Genomic DNA, 15,474 nt, shown 5'->3' with positions numbered 1-15,474 from the left:
TCTCTCTCTCTCTCTCTCTCTCTCTCTCTCTCACACACACACACACACATGTACACACCGCACATACACTAATGAAAATACACACTATCTCCTCCCACACAAACTATCTTCTACATAGAAATTCTCAGTCTCTCTCTCTCTCTCTCTCTCTCTCTCTCTCATGCACACAAACACATACACACACTCTCTCTCTTCACGTACACTCTCTCACATAGAAACTCTCATGCACACACACACTCTCTCTCTTCACGCACTCTCTCTCTCATGCACACACACACACACTCTCTCTCTTCACGCACACTCTCTCACATAGAAACTCTCTCTCTCTCTCTCTCTCTCTCTCATACACACACACACACTTAAATAGATTTACACATATATATAATTTTAATTAATTAAATTTTAGATTAAATTTTAATGGTAGGGATGAGTGGTGAGGTGTGCTCACTCTCAAATAAATGCATCTTTCATGTAATCTCTCTCTCTCTCTCTCTCTCTCTCACACACACACACACACATGTACACTATTTATATATACATGCTTACATACCTATAGATACACATACATACATAATATATATAAGTGTGTGTATCTATAGGTATGTAAGCATGTATACAAAGATTTCATTGAAAGATATGAAATGAGATCTTCTTAGATTCAAATTCAAAATTGCTTTGGAAGATGTGAGATTTGACTCCTCCTCACGCTTGAAGGAGGAGTGACCATTTTGAAATAGGGCCCCCTCCTTTGCCCACGTGGAGGGACGGCCACTCTCCCTTAATCCTGTATAGATGAGAGAGAGAGAGAGAGAGAGAGAGAGAGAGAGAGAGAGAGAGAGAGAGAGAGAGAGAGAGAGGTAGTAACGTGCAACACGAGAGGGCATATACGAGAGAGGTAGTAACGTGCAACACGAGAGGGCATATACGACCAACGGTGGGAGAGAGAGAGAGAGGGGGGGGAGATGGAATAAATTTTTGGAGAGACAGATTGCATGAACTCAATGATTAATGATTTGATATATTAAAATGAATTATAAGTGCAATGAAGGGATCTAACCAAGCTTAGATCTGGAAATGGATCTAATCCATATCCATGAGAAGCCAAGTGTTGAATCCACACATGAGGGATCATGAGCTAGCTCCCATGAAAGCCAAGTTCCACTCATCATAGGGAGGAGTAGTCATAAACATGGAAAGACGACCATGAATTAGCCAAAGAAACATGAGCTCCAAGATAAGTATGATCAAAAGGCAATCAAAGTCATAAAAGGTATCAAAAGGGTACACTAGTTGTCTACCAAGTGACTTATATAGCCACTTACCCTAAAATGTGTCCACACTAGCCCATGCCCAAAGGCTATGTGCCTCAACCCCAATGTGCACATGTGCTATAGTGGAAACTAGCTTTGTTACAAACTATCCTCTCCTACAATGATTTCGGCCTTGAAATCGAAGAGTGGTCGTACATAACAAACACATACAATATGCTATATACAAAGCCAAAAATCACATCCAAAGCTAAATGTCAATGTCATCAATCAAGGGCGTATGACCCCTCCTGGATCAAATAGAAAGGAATGTAGTGCAATGCTAATGACAAAGCTAACAATGCATCCTTTAGGGTCGAATGTGAAACCAAGGAGTTGCCTGATCATAGCTATAGATCTCATGCAACCTGGATCAAAAGGGTAAGTCGTATCACCCCAAGTCAAGAGCATGCAGCGGTCACTTGGATCGAATATGAAGTAACACCGCCCCACTATCGAAGGGTGGTCACCAAGGAAGCTTGGATTGAATAATAATCCATGAGATATGGCACCAAGATGGTCTAGATATCCACCAAGGCCGAAGACGAATGTGTCATGATGGCATGCCGCATCAATAAGCATAAGGCTCTCAAGATTATCTCTGGTATGACCAAAAGTGGATGCCCAATAAACTACATCCATATCATTACATAAGCATCCCATGAGCATCACAACGGAATGCCTCATAATCCAAGTCAAAGCTTGGACCAAAAACTAATGTATCATCACAGGTATGGTATGCCTCCATCAATGGTGCCTCCCCTACGAGGTCTCTGTTGAAAATACAAGTGAATAGGGTGTGTGCGGGAACAAGCCCTTGGTTAGAGGTTGTAAAAGAGAATGAGTAAATGTGAAAGAACTTGTGAAAAGGTGAGAAGAATCTACTGGGAGAGAATAAAGGGTAGCATGAGAAGATTTAGGAAGTGTGGAGATATTCTGGGAAGTATGGAGATATTCTGGGAGTTATTCTAGGAAAAGTAAAGAGGTGGAGAGAATCAGGGAAAAGAGGTGGAGTGAATCATGGAGAAATCAGTGGGATTAGATGCTTGATGTAAACTCTATAAATTGAGGCATTGTCCTAATGAGAATTCGCTAGTTTTTGATTATCCATGCCTACATTAATCTATTTATTAATTACCTACTAATTACGTCTTAATTATTTGCTAATCACTTTGTTAATGATGTTGATTATAGTGTTTGATCCACCATAGCTCATCAAATGTCTCTAATTTCAACATGGTATCAGAGCCATGCCTAGAATCCATCAGGTTTATGAGCCCATTATTTAATTAATCAAGACTAGTAGATAATTAGGAAATAATCCAATTTTTAGTTGTGACAGGATCAAAAGTAAAGGGTGTGAAAGACTAAGGAGTGTGAGAAGACCCAAATAAACCCTAAAGTTTGATGCAAATAAGGCCAATTTATCCCTTTCCCTAGTGGTGGCCCCTCTATCTCCTCCACTTTCTCTCCATGGTGCTGCTGGCGCTGGCTTTCTCCCTCTCTACTTAGAGAGCTATGGTCTTTGTGCTGAGCCTTGAAGAAGCTTTCTCCCAAGAAGGTCACTGTCACCGTGGTGAAGTTGTGGATGTTAGGAGATCCTCAAGTGAAATACCAATATCAAAACTTGCACAAATAAGCTTTTGTGCTTCCCTAATTTTCAAGAATGGGCCATACATCAGGAAGGAACACTAGGGAGTGGATGTAAAACTAGTGTTTGAATCTTCCATGTATGTCTCACATCAATATTGCAAAAATAGCACATCTTATCTTTTGTTCATTGGTGACAACTCACAATCACTTGGAAAACAAGGAGCGACATCCCCACCTTGCAACTGCACATCACATTTACGACACATTTACGACCCTTTGTACAATGACGACACTTTACTCTTTGGAACTCTCATAATAGCCCACTTTGTATCATGATTTTTTTTTTCATTTCTACTGGTTGTTTATTTGTATTATGCTCCAAGTCTATCATTGTATCCTTTGCCTTTATAGAGTCCACCTGGTCTACTGTCACAGAGATAAATTTTGATTTATGACTATAATTAGTAGCATTTTCCTCTTCTCCTTGGTGAAGAGGTCTCTTTGCCTTTACAGAGTCCACCCGGTCTACTATCACAGAGATAAATTTTGATTTATGACTACAATTAGTAGCATTTTCCTCTTCTCCTTGGTGAAGAGGTCTCTTTGCTCAAATAGTCAACTTCTTCCCCTTGAATTTTATTGTGTCTGTAAACATTGGAGTTCCCAACACTGCATCACCAACTATTCATGAAGTGGCTCTAGGAGATGGGCTGATCTTTTGCCTTGACAAAGTTCTATCTATTAGCAATTGAAGATCAGGTCCACTATCATGAAAGCTAGGTGCAAGATTACATTTATCATATTTGTGTCCACTATCATGAAAGCTAGGTGCAAGATTACATTTATCATATTTGTGTCCACTATCATGAAAGCTAGGTGCAAGATTACATTTATCATATTTGTGACATATTTGTGACATAGAGGCTAATTTTGTGCTTATAACCCTCTCATGTCAGTCAACTCCCATGTTTTGATTCTGATAGATTAGTCCTGGGCACCAATGCATTAATTGTGGGATCCCCACCTTGCATACACACAAGATTCTTAGGTCTTGACACGATCTCATTTTAAGAAGAAAATATATATCTTACAAACAACAAAGAGCTTTTATGCACTTGTACAAGAAAGTGTCCCCAATGTACAACAAAGAGCTTTTATACACTTGTACAAGAAAGTGTCCCCAGTGTCCTACTCTAAAATGCCACCAGCTGAGCTAGCTATCAAGTTTTGCAATGCTCTTATCTGCAACTTTACCTATTGTCCACCAATCACGAATTTTTTGAACTGTACAAGAGCATTATCTTTTGTCTTGCATGTCCTCCACTTTTCACATATTGCAATGTGCACCTCTCTATACTGTGAGAAAATATATTTATTGGTATGAACATTAAGGCTATCTCTCCAATGAAAAAGGCATGAGCGTCCTTTTCCAACCATCTTTTTGCCATGGTTGTAAACCCTACGAACACCATCACAGTCTCAACATCCATTCGATCCACAATGTCCACCCCACCCTGAGCTTGGTCCTGTTGTTATCTTAAATATAAAACATCTCTCTTCCGAATTTTGAGCTTGTAAGGGAAAACGATTGCCGTGGAAAAATGCAAAATGATTTTTTCTCTTTAGTTCTTATATTGCTTCTGTTGGAAGTCATCCACCCCGCATGTGTTCCTTCTTTATGTTGTGTGATCATGACCGACACCAGCTATAGCTAGATACAGCTGGACATGTGTGCCGTAGTTGATAAGCCGATCACACAGATAGATATTAGTAGAGTAGGTCTTTTCTATATACATGTGTGTGAGTGTGAAAGTAATGGATAGATGAAGGTGAGCCTGTAGGCTCTGGGTTTTGCTCCACTCTTTCTCTGTCTCTCTCCCTCTCTTCCAATATGGTATGAGAACCTAACCAATTTGGCCTGCAGCTCCGGTAACAAGAACACGGACGGGATCCTTGGCCATGGCGAAGCTCGCAGGAGGTAGAGTTAGGGTTAGGTCTTGGCTTGTTTTCTGCTCCTCTGTGTAGTGGAGGGCTGAAAAGACTGGTTATGAAGAAGAAGAAGATGGGGTATGCTATGGCTGTGGCGACAAGGCTGTTCGGGTGTGACGAATACGATGGCGTAGCAGCAAAGTGACGCCCGTAAGGTATGTGTTGATTGGTTAAGCTTGCCATTATTCAAGCTTTGTTCTGTAGCTTGTTTGGGAGGATACAGGAGCTTCATTTAACACATTAGAGTGCTTGGTCGTCATCAGTTTGGAGCAACGTTTGTAGTTTTAACACGAATTGTCTGCGTGGGAATTCTGCTAAGGAGTGTTGAAAAGCACAGAGCTCGGCTATGGCAAAACAACACACTGCCTGCGTGGATTTCGCCTGGAGAGAACAACACTTTGGCTGCATGCATATGCACTGTGGAAAGTGCTAGATAGCTGTGACATGCTATTACCTTGTTGAATGTACATTAGTGAGCTGTAACAGAGCTCTCTACTGTACCTAGAAGGCATCGTTGGAGCATAGGAATATGCAAGAGCATGTATGCGTTGGACCTGATGATTTGAAGCTGAAGTTTAAGGCTGGAAATTAATGCAGTGACATTGTCTTGGCTGGTTGCTAACTGTAAATGCAATCTTGACTTGGATTCATGAAGACAGGATGCCTGTGGTTGCCCATATGGTCATGTACTGACCCCGACACACTGAAGTGAATGTATGACATGATTTGAGGACTTTGTGGAGCTAGATAAAGCTTGTTATGCTGAATATTTGCTGACTGCAATCTGTTGTGAGCAAGGGTTTTGACACTTGTACTTGCTGTTTATGCGCACTGATTTGTGCATGTATGGTTATGTGAGGACTGCTACATGTACTAGCAGATGTCTATGAAGGTTTGGGACATGTATGACATGTATACGACTCAGTTTTGGTACTGAATAAGCTGCTGGTCACACTGACAGTTTACAGTTTACAGACTGCATGTATGTACTCTGACAGTTTACAGTTTACAGACTGCATGTATGTACTCTGACAGTACGGTTGCAGGAGATAAAGCTGAAGCAATTACATAGCATATGTATTGACCATCATACCTACAGGTGGGACTACTTATTTGTGGATTGTTTTGAGCTGCTGAAGGGCTGAAATACCCTGGTTTTGACAGTGAACTTGCTGCAGAAAAACTGTCATAAACAGTTAAGGACTGCACTTGGTCAGTCATACTTGTTGGCTTGCAGGAAGTCAGGCATTTGACAGACATAGTCTACTGAACCATGGCTAATGCACAGGGCACCGACAATATTACCCAGATCGTTGGAGAGAAGCTGGACAACAAGAACTTTGCCTTGTGGAAGTTCAGGATGAAGAATTTTTTGGTTGGCAGAGGATATTGGGATCTATGTACAGGTGATGAAGCTGAACCTGAGATGGCTGAAAGACCGACACAAGATCAAAGAAGAGCTCATAAGCAGTGGACAGAGAGAGCATGCAAAGTGCTACATTGGTTTTCTTTATGTATATCTGATGCTATGGCAATACAAATCACTAGATGTGAGTCCCCAAAGGATGCTTGGGACATACTCATGAGAAGAGCTATGGAAATGTAACACATGTAAGGAAGATTCAGCTGAAACAGCAGTTCAACAACATGTCTAGAAGTGGCAGAAGCATCCAGGTTTATACGACAGAGGTTAAGACCATAGTAGACCAGCTTGCCACCATTGGATCACAGGTATCTGAAGATGATATGATTGCTATCACACTGAATGGACTTGGCAAGGAATACAAAGCATTCAATACATCTATTTCTGTTAGAGCTGAAACCCCTGACTGGGATGAGCTAGTTGCTTTACTGTTTCATGAGGAAGGCTTGGATTGAATACAGGTTCTAGTGCATCTCAGAGTAGAGACAATGTTTTGTACTCTAGCCACCGTGGTAGAGGCGGCAGAGGCCGTGGTTCATTTCGAGGTCGTGGTGATACTCGAAACACCTATGGACAGCAACAACAAAGCAATTGGCGTGATACAAATACACAGGGCCAGCGTGGATCTGGCGGCTTTAGAGGCAGGGGGAGATCACCCTGTGGCAGAGGTGGTGCATCATGGCAGTCAAATGATCAATCTAACAGGGACAAAGACTGTCATTACTGTGGTAAATATGGACACATAGAAAAGGATTGTTACAAGAAGCAAAGAGATATGAAGACAAAGGGCAAACAGCATGGACACTATGCATCTTCTAGTGGTACTCATGATGAGCAGGATGACAGATTGTTTGCCATGCAGCATGTGTCCAAGAATGCACCTAGACAGAATAGAGATGAGAGATGGTACATTGACTTTGGGGCTTCTAATCACATGACACCCCATGGAGAGTGGTTTGATGAGTTGGTTGCAGGTTCACATGGTTATGTGTGTACTGGGGATGATACCCAGCATGATATACAGCACACAGGAATTGTTCCATTGATGATGCCTAATGGCAAGAAGAAAAGCCTGCATGATGTACTGCATGTACCGTCAATAACAAAGAATCTTTTGTCTGTGGGACAGATGGCAAAACAAAATCTGGAGGTGAGATTCAATAAAGATGGTTGCTTTATTGAAGAATATGGTAATGGCTACAAATTAATTGCTAGAGGCAGAAGGGATGGCAGGATGTTCACCTTGGATGCATCCATTCCTGAACTTAAGGCAGCCATGTTTGCACATGATGAGGGTGCCATTCGGGATGTTGAGATTTGGCACACGAGGATTGGCCATGTCAATGTACAAAAGCTGAAATCTATGCAACAGAAGGAAGTGGTACTTGGATTGCCCAAATTCAAGTATAATGACTTTGGTCATGTATGTCTTGTATGTCAGTTTGGAAAGCAGGCAAGATTTCCCTTCATGAAGCATGTAAAGAATAGCTTGAGACCCTTACAGTTGGTGCACTCTGATGTTTGGGGTCCGTCGCATAATGCTTTGTTTGGAGGAGCTCGTTACTATGTATCTTTCATTGATGATTTCAGCAGGTACACTTGGCTGTACATACTGAAGCGTAAAGATGAAGTGTTTGATGTCTTCAGAGACTTCAAATAGCATGCTGAAAATGAGTTGGGTTGCTACGTATCTTGTCTTAGGTCAGATGGAGGCGGAGAATATGTCTCTAAGGAGTTTGACAGATATCTTGCAAAGTATGGGACAAGAAGGCAGCTCACTTGCATCTATACACTGCAGCAGAACGGTGTTGCAGAGAGGAAAAACAAGGTACTGATGGAGTTAGCTAGAGCTATGCTGAATGAAAAATGTCTGCCTATGCTTACTAGGCTGAAGCAGTGATGACTGCTGTCATGTGCTGAATCAAACCCCTACAGCAGGGATTCATGATGTTACACCTTATGAGAGTTTGTTTGGTCATACACTTGACATTAGGCACCTAAAAGTTTTTAGCAGCATTGCGTATGTGCATATACCAGATGAAAAGAGAAAGAAATTGGATCCTAAGGCAGTAAAGAGCGTGTTTTTGGGTTATGCACAGGAAAGAAAAGCCTATAAATGCTATGTGCCGTCTACACATGAGACACTGAGAAGCAGAGATGTCTTTGACGAGTTAGCTTCCTGGTATGGGAATCCAGTTGCTGTGCCTACTGATGGATCAGCCAGCACAAGTAATGCTAAAAATAACCCTGCAGTTAGTACATCCATGAGTGTTCAGCCAGGTGATGTATCATCTACAGTGAGTCCTTGGTCTGGTAGATTGCGAAATCACACTTCTACGTCCACTGACACGGACATGTCAGTGAGGGGGAGATTGGATAAGGGAAAAGAAAAAATGTTTGAAGATGTAACAGGACCACTTACTGCAGGTTATAAGTCGTCCAGCAGTGATAGCTTGGACAGTGAGTTTGGGATTCCATCTGTCATGACGCCAGGTGCTAGGCAGAATCGTTATGTGCCGCCTCATGAGAGGCAAGCTCAGAGTGAACCATAGTTGAGGAGATCTGAGAGGGTCAGGAGACTCGTTGACAGGTATACTTACACTGGATATACAGCACGTCATTATGCTTACATGACGAAAGTGACAGGTTTTAAAGAACCCACTAAGTTTGATGAGGCAGTTGTTGCAGATGAGAAGTGGTGTGCTGCCATGGATGAGGAGTATTCAGCTTTGGCTGAAAATGGAACATGGGATTTAGTGGAGTTACCTGATGGCAAAGTACCCATTGGCTACAAATGGGCGTACAAGGTTAAGTGCAAAATCAGATGGGTCATTAGAGCACTACAAGGCCAGGCAGGTTGCAAAAGGGTATGCACAGCAGTATGGTCTTGACTATGAGGAGACTTTCAGCCCTGTAGCTAAAATGGCTACTGTCAGAACTGTCATTGCATTGGCAGCTGCTAAAGGCTGGAAGTTATGGCAGATGGATGTGAAAAATGCCTTTCTGAATGGTGAGTTGCAGGGGAGGAGGTTTATATGGAGCAGCCTGAAGGCTGTGTGCATCCGGATTTTCCAGCACATGTATGCAGGCTGAAAAAGGCATTATATGGGCTGAAACAGGCACCCAAAGCATGGAATGCTCGAATTAGCAGCTATTTACACAACAACATGTATGCAGGCTAAAAAAGACATTATATGGACTGAAACAGGCACCCAGAGCATGGAATGCTCGAATTAGCAGCTATTTACAGCAACATGGGTTTAAGTTGGGTGATGCAGATCATAGTTTATTTGTGAAGAAGACAGATCATGGCTATGTATTTCTGGTTGTCTATGTCGATGACTTAATCATTACTGGAGATGATGAAAGCAGCATTGCTGAAATTAAATCATGTTTGCAGGCTGAATTTAAAGTCAAAGATCTTGGTGAGTTGAAATATTTTCTGGGAATTGAGGTAGTGTCGTCACCTCAAGGCATATGGTTGCTACAGAAGTAGTATGCTCATGACATGTTACAGAAGTATGGTATGGCTAAATGCAAGGCTATGGATACACCCCTAGAGCAAAATGTCAAGCTGTAGATTGATGTTGGGGCTGAAATAGAGAATGTAACCATGTATCGTCAGATGGTAGGCAACTTGATTTACCTTACTATTACACGTCCTGACTTGAGTTATGCTGTGGGGCTGATTAGTTAGTTCATGCAGAAGCCTCGCAAACCACATTTGGATGCAGTTAGGAGAATCATGAGATATGTAAAGGCTACGACAGATTATGGGCTGTTTTATGCATATGGGAAACCCCTTGACTTGACAGGGTATACTGATGCTGACTGGGCTGGTTGTGCCTATGACAGAAGGTCAACCAGTGGCTATGCATTTGGATTGGGCAGCAGCATGATCAGTTGGCAGAGTAAGAAACAGCCTACAGTTGCATTGTCTAGTACAGAAGCAGAGTATCGTGGTGCTGCTTTAGCAGCATGTGAAGCTGTTTGGTTACAAAAGCTGCTGAATGATTTTGGGATTTACTTGGATAGCAAAGTGAAGCTGTATTGTGACAATCTGAGCAGTGTTATGCTTGCGAGCAATCCTGTCTACCATGCAAGATCGAAACACATTGAGGTTCATTACCATTTCATCAGAGAAATGGTACCAGCAGAGCAGATTGACTTGCTGCATGTGAAGACTGAAGACCAGGTAGCGGACATCTTTACCAAATCACTTGGTAAAGATAAGTTCATCTATTTTCGACAGCTACTTGGAATGTTGCAGATGATTTGAGCTTGAGGGAGGAGTGTTGGAAGTCAAGCTCCAGCTCCACCCCGCATGTTCCTTCTTTATGTTGTGTGATCATGACCGACACCAGCTATAGCTAGATACAGCTGGACATGTGTGCCGTAGTTAATAAGCCGGTCTCACAGATAGATATTAGTAGAATAGGTCTTTTCTATATACATGTGTGTGAGTGTGAAAGTAATAGATGAAGGTGAGCCTTTCTCTGTCTCTCCCTCTCTTCCAATAGCTTCTATCCCTTCACCTTGTGGTCGATTAGTCTTTTTCCTCTGCATGACCATTTGCTTTAGCTTGCACAACAAATATATCTCTAAACACCGTGTTTTGAAATTTTCAACTACAATACATAAAAGTAATAAGAATCACTCACTTGCTAAGCTTCAATAATCTTGACAGAAAGCTTGGGTAGATTAGCTAATTTACCCTTGTATTCACATTCTTCCACCAACTTTCTGAGGAGATAAGTACGGGGAAGAGTCTGAATTATTTGGAATGCATACACTGGTTCTTGAAATATCGTCTCTGCTTCAATATCTAGGACAATGTTTTCATCGCATGATCCTTCTTGTCTGACTTCCTCATCAATTACTCTATGAAAGAATATCACTCTATCAAAATTTATATGGCACAAAAAGTCAAAAGTTTCACCTTATTACAGACAGAAAAAAGTACTACTCACATTGGAGAGTTGAAACCCCCACTTTGTTGTGTTACATTAGTGTTGCAATGCGACCTAGAAGACTCTAGGTTGCTTTGATCTACTCTTGCTAAAAAGTAGGAAGATAAATTACATTCAGGTATGAAATGTTTCTCACTGTCAATCCCTTTATAAATAGGGGTTGCACAAAGAACTTGATAAACCCCATCCATTTTAATCAATGCCTCTAACACCACATCATGATTGCAATTAAGCTTTTCTTGCAATGTTTTATGCGAAGCCACAGCCTTTCCATCCATGAAAGGAACTTCAACAGAAGTTGCTCCAACATTTCCCAAGAAAACCTTTATAGACCTAAAACATCAATAGATTAATGATTTATTTACTATTTTACATTCAATTTTATTTCATTTTGATATCTTATAAACCTCATATATATTATCGATTAGTTATAATTCATTTAAAACTTTGCTATATGTTATTCAGTAAAAAAATATCAAAATAAGTTTTGCTATTTTAATTCAAAACTAATATTTATCAATAATGATAAAAAATCTATTTATATGAATAGTAATCTAATCTTTAAATAAAAATAATATTTTCTTATGATTTATTTAAATATTTTTTATTTAACAAGAAATAAGTACATATATATATATTTACATGAATAAATATATGTGAATATATATGTATGTGTATTTATCGATATTTTTTAATAGTTTATAAGTTTTAATATATATAGATATATATATTAATTTATTTTAATAAGACATCAATAATGTATAAGTATTAATATATAATTATGTATTTAACTTAATTGATTATTATCAATGTTTATAATAATTTATTTTAATAAGACATCAATAATGTATAAGTATTAATATATATATTTATGTATTGAACTTAATTAATTATTATCAATGTTTATAATAATTTATTTTCAATAATGTATAAGTATTAATATATATATTTATGTATTTAACTTAATTGATCATTATCGATATTTATATTGAATAAGAAATCAATAATTTATAAGTAATAATATATATATATATGTATGTATATTTATTCAATTAAATAGGACATCTAATATTTTTTTAAATATATATACAAAGTTTATTTATACTTAAAAGTATGTATGTATGTATATATATATATATATATATATATATATATATATAGATAGATAGATAGATAGATAGATATATATATAGAGAGAGAGAGAGAGAGAGAGAGAGAGAGAGAGAGAGAGAGAGAGAGAGAGAGAGAGAGAGTTTTTCTCGGGTGTCTATATTATTCAATCTAGGAAAACTTTAGAAACACAGCTTTTTAACCTTAATTTAGGAAAACTTTAGAAACACTAATGGGAGACATTGAAAGTTAGGAAAAAAACAGCTCTATATCTTGCCTGTAAAATCCACATGGAAACTTTTAGAATCATTATTGAGTCCATTCGACTACAAGTATATAAGGCTTCATTTGCAATCATGGGAAGCTTTTTTGCTTAGTAAAATTTTGGAACAACACTATGTCATACCTTATATAAAGGCATATCATTTCAACAAAGTCCAACAAAGTAAAAAGGAGAACACAAGCCATCATTCATAATGATGTTAGAGGCTTTTCCATAGGACAAAGTTTTGAGTATTGTGATAAAAAGGACTAATAGTCTAACAAAGCAATCATTCATAATGATGCTAAATGTTTTTCCATAGAATATTACTATGGCATACCTTTTACAAAGATATGGACTTTTATAAGAGTAGACCAACAAATCAAAAAGGGGGTAAAGATCATCATCTTAAAATGGTTATCGTGTTGTAGATTACATCACCTATAAGTACATCACCTATAAGTACTTGAAAAGTTATACTATTTTGGTAAAACTGAAAATAATTCTAGAAATACTATTGAGAAGGACTTGTTGTTTGGTGTACCTAACACACACACACACACACACACACACACGTGTACACACACACACACACACACACACACACACACACACTTACAATTCAAATGTTTGAATAGAGATGTGAAGCCTTTGGAAATCCCAACTGCCCCACTAAGGCACATGCGTTGAACTTATGCTTAGAGGGAAAAGCTAGTCGATGGTTCATCGCATTGATGCCGACGATCAAGACCAACTTCAAAACCTTGAAATCAGCCTTTATACATGGTTTTTCCAAACAAGGTGATCAGTGGAGTGCAGTAACAGAGCTTTATTCAATTGAGCATCAACCAAATGAATCCATTAGAGATTTTATCCTTAGGATAAAACTCTTGGACTCATGTTGTGAGTCATGGGAAAAATTAAATAATGTTTAATTGAGGAGATGTTTCATGATGGGCTTGAAGAATAACAGCTTACACAACTTGATCATTGTATCTAATCTGGAAACATTTGATCAATGTTGCAAAGAAGCAATACGTTTAGATGACAACATGCTAGAAGATGAGCATGCTACGAGGTGTTCCTCATCTAAACCAAGTGAAGCAATGGCAAAAGAAAGATCGATCTCGGAATTGACATTCGCAGAATTTTATGCAGTCTTACTTAAAACCTTACAGCCATCTCTAAGAGAGAATGAAAACCTTCAAAACCAGACATCCTTAATGCCTCTAAAAGTGAGGAGCGAAATGCCTTGTGTTGAATGCAATCATTACGACCATCCCAATCCTCATTGTGCATACAAGGCATCTGTTCTTCTATACTGCATATATTATAAAACCTTTGACCATGATACTAGAAAATTTCCCGCTTCATCCACAATGTACTAAAAACCTCCATCTCTCGTGCATCAAACAGAACAGTCCAAAGGGTAGAAACTGCTCAGGAAGTAGTTAATCGAACACTTCAATGTTTCTATTGTCATCGTGCACCTCACACAGCCGCAAACTACACAGTTTGGAATACTTCCATGCCCATATTCACTTACACCTTGCGACGACCAATGTGTGAACAATGTGGCATTCATCACATGTCCAAAATTTCCCAAGACGAGTTGCTTCAATGCATCTTGTCTCACAAAATACAACTCTTAACATCTTGTCTCACAAAATACAACTCTTAACATCTTAAGTGTACAAAATGGGCAATTGTCCACGGTGCCCTTGAATGTACTTACACGCTTACAAGCTAAGGCACGAGAAACTGTCAAAAGGAACCCAAAAGACAATACCTCAACATGGGTAGAAGAACATGCTTCAAAATAGAACCTAAAAGAAGGAGAAAAACCTTCTAAAACCAAGAAAAACAGAAGACAACAAACTGCCCAAAAAACCAAGGTTGAATTAAAAGACAGGGAACATGAGTCTGTAGAGGACATAAACCCAAAAAGGGGCATAAATACAAAAGAGCCAAAAGCTATACAAGATGCAGAAGCATCCACCTCAAAGACCACCACATAAACCTCAATACCCATATGTGCAACACACGATACAAAAACCCAAAAGAAAATTTGATCTCGTTGCATGGGTAAACATAATGAAAAACTGACAAACCAAAGAAAGTTAGAGAATGAAACAAGTTCTAGTACATCACTAAGTGAGAATGAAACAAGTTCTTACTCTTTGCTCAGTGCACCACATAGACCAATCAAGAAACTAGAACCCACCTAACCACCCCAAATGGATAATAATGATCACATGATATATGCGAAACGCAAAAAGCAAGCTTAGGAGAGCCTGCTTAGCTTGGTTGAATATCTTACAGGGTCACCGGTTGTGATTGAACCTCATACTGCCAAACCTAAAACAACAACCAAGATACAAAGCCTAGAGAAGTACCGCTTTCCCTTTCAAGAGGAAGACATACTCTCTACATAAGAGTCATTTGAAATAGATTGTATGAATTATACGCTTGAGAAAGCACGTGCGGAATTTGATAATTCCCTTACAAGATTAAAACAGTCTCTCAAAACCTCATTCGGAGGAATGCTCTTCTCTCATGATAAAGCCAGCATCACATCAGCATTTGCACATTTAATGGCTCAACCTGAGTTATACCAAGACATAAAGAACTCCATAAAACAGGACTGTGAGGATTCTTAAGTTTCTAAACAGACCTCCTTAAGAATTGTCAGAGGGCCAAGTGTGCCAGTGTACACATTAGTTACTCTTGAAAAAGCTTAGACCCAAACACATGATGAAAGTGAGTGGGAATATGAAACAAAAACAAGATCTAAAGCTGAAACAATAACCGAAACACCCA

The sequence above is a fragment of the Cibotium barometz genome, chromosome 50 (genome assembly GCF_041138505.1).
Source record: "Cibotium barometz isolate CiBa-2024 chromosome 50, ASM4113850v1, whole genome shotgun sequence".
NCBI lineage: Eukaryota > Viridiplantae > Streptophyta > Polypodiopsida > Cyatheales > Cibotiaceae > Cibotium > Cibotium barometz.
Note: the sequence above shows the minus strand (reverse complement) of the source record.